Source organism: Oryzias melastigma, linkage group LG13, assembly GCF_002922805.2.
Source record: "Oryzias melastigma strain HK-1 linkage group LG13, ASM292280v2, whole genome shotgun sequence".
Classification (NCBI taxonomy): Eukaryota; Metazoa; Chordata; class Actinopteri; order Beloniformes; family Adrianichthyidae; genus Oryzias; species Oryzias melastigma.
The window spans coordinates 22699969-22705858 of record NC_050524.1 but is presented as its reverse complement, the minus strand read 5'-3'; the positions used below and the strand labels follow the sequence as shown (position 1 = coordinate 22705858).

Sequence of the window (5890 nt, the reverse complement as noted above, 5' to 3'; positions counted from 1 at the left end):
CTTAAAACTTGTTGTCCAACTAAAAAAAATGTAATAAAAATAGGCAACATTGCTGTACAGGTTGTATATTATTACATTAAAAAGAGCATTTTTGCGTTTTTTGTCAATAATCAGAAGTCAGATCTGAAAGGTTTTGAGGAAACATTTGAATTTTTTTGTGGTGCTTTCTAAAATACAAAAGCTAAAAAGCTGCATTTTAAGATACAACAATTTTAGAGTCCAACAGTGGAGACATTTTCAATAGTTTACAAAGAAACGAGGGAGGTCATAAAATCACAAGAATTCTGACTTTTTTGATCATTTTCCGATGTGCGGGAAGGTTTTAGGTATTTAAAAGAGTGAAGTTTGTTGGTTGTCTTTACTGACTGATTTATTTAAAATAGATTTATTGTTGTTTCTTTAATTTATTATTTAAGTTATTTATTCGTTTACTTTAATATTTTAACTTTTACTTGTTTATTTGTATAAAACATATTTTTTTAGTTTTATTATTAATGCATTCTATTTGTATTAGTATTATTTTAATAGCTTTCTTTAATGCTCTAACATGTAAAATGTTGTGTGATTTATTTATTTATTTTTTATGATTTGTCTGGTATAAACTAAAAAAATGTTTTAAAAAAGTGTTTCTGTATTCATAACATCTGTTCCTTGTAACAAAAGTTTTTTTTTCCTGAATTAAAATGAAAGAAAAAAGCCACAGATGTTATGTTTTATAAAGGAATAAAATAAGAGAATTTTTGGACAAACTGATTTGTTTTTTCTAGTGAAGCCTGCAGGCTAAGTAACATGACGACTACTGAGCAGAAGGTTAACCAACTTACAGGTCCAAGAACCGAAACAGCAGACAAAGATTTAGAGCCTCCGACAAAAGCTGGATGGAAAAATCCTAGAGGATTCACGGATTTGTGACAGAAACTGCTGAGAAAATCTAAAGAATTTAAAACTAGAACTGGATGCCGAGACAACTGACCAGCCAGCGTCCGTCGAGAGTTCCGGAGATGCTTGTGTGCACGAGGGAGCGGAAGTTTTACGTCACTGCAATCAGTACTCAGAACCAGATGTGTTCAGGGACCGTGAAGAAACAGACATCCAAGAGTAAACTGCAAGTTTAAAGAGAGTTCGTTCGTCTAGTTTACATTCAAGTTTCTGCATCCAACCCATGTTCTCAGCAGAGTAAAGTCATGGAGATGAGGGGACTTCAAGCAGAAGCTGTAGGTCAGTGAAGGTCAATGCAGAGGCTACGTTAGGAGTGAAGGAGCAGAGATCTGCACAGGTGCCACGATGTCACCTCTGGCCTCGGAGGGGGTTTTGATCCAGGCAGTTCATTCAAGCCCTTCCTCTGTTCTTAAACCAAGCAGCTCAGGTGACACAAGGTCAACCTCTAGAATAGAAACTAACCGTGGAGACACCATCTTGTTAGTCAGTTTTAGGGGTCTGCTCCACTGTGACTCTCATCCACCTCAACCTCCTTGATTCTGTTTTAACAACAGAAAAACAGATGTTTGTTTGCAGTCTGCAGAATAAATTGGCCTCATTTTGTCTTCTTTAGCCGATACTTTACAGTAAAACAGAAGCGTGTTGAGTGAACACACACAGACAAAATGAAAAAGTGAAAGAGCTCCTCTTCACATGTCACAGGGGTCTCCAAAACCACATTTTTCACTTGGTTTACAGTCTGATTTTTATCTGACAGATTTCCAATGAAAGCCTGAATGCAACTTTCAGCGTAACCTTCATGTTGATTAATGGTTGCACTCACAAGCTGCTGGACTGTACTGCTGCTGAGCGTCACGCAGGCCGACCGCCACCACGAAAAGACAAAGTTCTGGTTCAGGTTCAAGGCTGAATTTACTCAGGTGTTCTGCCGCTCACCTCCCGGGTACAACCTGCAGAGAACTTTAGACTGCAACCAAAGAGTGAGTTCACTTCTTTATAAGAACGCAGAGATGCCGGACATGCGTGCAGCAATGTGATAATGTAATTTACTCTCTCATTGATCTTTCATTCAGAAACTCCACAGAACCTTTGATTAATTGTTTTTCCGTTCTCCCTGAACAACATGACACGGACAAACCTCTTTAGCTCCAGTGTTGAGCCTGTTACTTCCAAATTCTCACACATCACAAATTGGTATTTAATTTAAGTAATGAGTTACTCCGGTCTTGTGTAACACTTTAGGTTATAGTTAACCTACAACCTGTGGAAATAAAACAAAATCCAAAGTGACAAATGAATCTCAGCATTTTGCAGTCAAATGAGCTGCAATGTGGAACTGTGCAACTATTTTAATGAGACAAGCTGAATGCAAACGTTAGGATCAAATGCTTTTTGTTCTTTTTTTTTTTTTTTTTAATGGAACCATTTAACATGAACAACAGGACAGACGGCGGCTGGCTTCAGTAAAATCACAAACATAACGTTTAGGTGTTTGGGTCATGGTGACCAGAGATTTCAGCTCAGTAATTAGATTGAAGCTCAAAGTGATTGAAAAAATAATTTTACGTTTTTATTATTAAAATACAGGCTGCAAGTCTGTTACAAATAAGTAAATTATTACTCAAGATTAAGTAGTAATATTTGCATGGATCGGTCTGTATGAGGCTGGAGGAAGCTTCCAGCTTCCCTAAACTTCTGAAGATTTATCTTTATGCTGTGTAAAATATCTGCAACCACTTTAAACTTTATTCATAAACTAGATTTTATGTAGGAACCATTAAAAATGGACATAGATTTTCCATTAACCCATAACTGTCAAAGTGGAACCAAAACTATTAGATGCCAACTTCAGCCTCGTTTGACTTTTTCATTAAGATTTAAAACAGTCACTGTATTTTCTGAATATATTAATAAACATGAATCAACCGTTTGGACAACTGTAACATTAGACAGATGGTTCCTGAATATTATTTTTATAGTGTGTGGGAACAACTATCACAATAAATCCATATTTAGAGTAAAGACTCCTAGTTTTTGTCTGATGAATGTAGATGTCTTTTATTTTGAAAATCAATGGCTCTTCCTCTGTTTCCTCACTGGATCTTTTCTGCAAAAAGAAACTTTCCAAATACGCTTTTTTGTTAACTTTGCTAGCTTTGGGGTTCTAATAATTTGTAATTAGAGCAGCCGCTATAAAAACATTTGTAATGAGTTACTTCCAACACTGTTATTTAAGTAAGTAAACTACAGCAACAGCCTTTAAAAGTGCCTATACAGGGTGTCCAATTCCAGGCCTTCAGGGCTGGTGTCCTACATGTTTTCCAACCAATCTGTCATCGAAGCTCCTGATTGGCTAAACAAACCTGATCCACGTAATCAACAGCAGATAAGACAGGGTATCTGGAAAACCAGCCCTCGAGGGGAAGATTTGGACACCCCCTGCAATGGGTCGCCCACTGAAAAATCTGGATGGAAAAGTTACTATTTTATTTTCTGTTAAACCCCCAAACAGATCCTGCCCCCTCCAGCTGCCTTTCTACCCCCATAAGGGCAATTTTTTATGCTCTTAGCACAAAACATCTATTAATTAGAGGGTTTCTCTCCCACAAAAGCACATCATTAGAATGCAAATATAAGATTTACATAAAAACATTAAAAAAAATGTGTACCTTTGAACTTTTTTAATATCAATATATTCATTTGAAAACAGCACCATTAACACCCTTCCCACATCAACACCCCTTCTCTCCGCCCAGATGGTTTCTTCCAGAAGCTTAAACGTTTGCCCGAATAACCTTTAACGGACAAAACCAGGTGAGTTCCAATCATCTCAACTCATTTTCAGTCAATGCACTTTAACACAAAGCATTAGAATAGACGGTGGGGGAAATATCTCACTGCATTTATCCTGCTTTTATAGACGGAACTTGATGAGACGTCTAAGCCTCTGCAGGACTGGAAGGTACAATAAATAACTCTAAACTGTGTTCAACACATAAAATTTTGATAAAAATGATTTAAACTGCAAAAAAGAGATTGATTTCTGCACAAATTTACATAAACTACAGAAACAAATGTCCTCATTGCTGCACATCATCTCTCATAAATACTGGCTGCAGGCTTTCTGAATTCAGAATTCGGATCCACTTTGGCAATTTTTCCCAGATACTTAATTTCCAAACCCTGCACCTGCCTCGTGCAGGAAGGATTTCGATTATGCACCTTTTCTGAGCCTCAAAAAGTCTTTTTGTGACTGAGATCAAAAGGAGGTTCATTTGAATTCCATTAGTAGTGCAAGCGAACGCTCAGCTTAAGAAATGCTTAAATGCATGAACTGATCTTTTGTGATAAACTCGTGTTTCAAGCAACATACGAGCAAAACACTTTCTAAATGATATTCATTTGTTTTGAAAGACGGAAGTTGAGGATTACCGACTGAAATGTTCTTTGGATTTCAAACTACAGGAAATGCATCTGTAATCCTCTACAGATCAAACAATAGACTGCTAATGTATTTGTCAGTCACTGAATTTGCAGGTTAAAAAGCTGAGTTTGGTCTGTAATGTTTATCATAGAAACAATTCATCTATGAGAGACAGAGTGTAAATAAAATCCAAGAAATCACAATGTTTGATTTTAAAGAATTTATTTGTATACGTGTGCAGAAAATATTACAAAAATTCCCCTTATTATTTTTAATATAACCCTGGTTTCAATGACAGAGGTCAAAGGTTTCCTTTAGGTCTTCAGCAGCTTGTAAATGCTCTTTTGGTCCATTCTTCCATGCAGATCTTCTCAAGAGCAGTGATGTTCAACAGGAGACTTCCAAATCCCTCCACAGATTCTCCATTGGATTGAGATCGAGAGAATAATTAGAACACTCCAGAAGCATGATATTTGCGTTACTATGGTAATCTTTGTTACTGTGGTATTGCTTTCCTCAGGTCATTGACCAGTTCCCCCAAGTAGCTATTTCTGCACTGTTCTCCGAGATCTTTCATGGAGCTCCTGGATTAGGGAGACCGTCAGTGATCTTTTGTTTAAAAATGGCTCCAACAGCTGATCTCTTCTCATCAATCTCTTTACTTTTTTAGATTGTTTCATCCCAGTCTTGTTTAGGTGAACAAACTAGTTCCTGGTGTCCTTCGACAGCTCTTTGGTCTTGGTGGAGAGGGTGCATACTGACTGGTAAAGGGTGTATGGGGGGAGATTTATTTAATTCAGAAAACTTTCTGTAAATAAATTTTTATGCAATGCAGTACATAGTTCTACAGAAGAATGAACAAAAAAAGTCAAACAGTGAAGAAAATAGACAAAGAAATCAGTGACACTTGGATCTTCTTTGTCTAAAGGCGATTGCCATTACACGTACTAAAAGTTCATATTCCCAAACCTAATTCAACATCTGCCAAACCAGTACATTTTATTAAAAGAAATACAATTTAAAAAGTGCATGAAGTCTCAGTAGGTGGAAATAGCCGTAAAATTTCCTTCCTTCAAGACCTGAACTGTTGCCAGAAGGCCTCTGGTGTCAATTCATAAGCTGTCAACATCCCAAACAGCAGAATGTCTCTGGCAGCAAACTGCACTGAGCTCTGCTCCAGAGTCTCCAGCCTTTCTTGTCAAAACCTATTGGAACATAACAACCCAATAGACCTCAGGTCATCTTTTCACACTGGTGGCACTGTCAAAAAGTGAAGAAAAAGTCTCTGAGGCTCTTTCATCAAACTTCACTTTCACACGCAAGCTAAAGATCTGAGATTGGAAAACCTCAGGATGTCCATTATTCAACAGCCAATAAAAGGTTTCTTTTTTTTCTTTTTTAACTTTTATATGTTTATTAGCTTGAATCTACAAACGACTTTTAGCTGCTCTGAGATGTAAGTCTCACCAGGAAAACAAACATTTTCTTTACTTTTTAAAGTAGATTTTTTTTTAATATGTTTGCAAA

The 5890-nt window shown here is 36.8% G+C and overlaps 1 protein-coding gene across 1 annotated transcript in view; it reads right to left on the bottom strand.

Annotated features, from left to right (window-relative positions):
* Nucleotides 1–4625: 4625 nt before the first annotated feature.
* LOC112149178 (arf-GAP with Rho-GAP domain, ANK repeat and PH domain-containing protein 1) overlaps nucleotides 4626–5890 on the bottom strand; it is a 63453-nt gene continuing 62188 nt past the window's right edge. The window contains exon 34 of the mRNA XM_024276697.2: nucleotides 4626–4786. The gene's annotated coding sequence lies outside the window, so the exon portion shown is untranslated. The remainder of the gene's footprint in view (nucleotides 4787–5890) is intronic.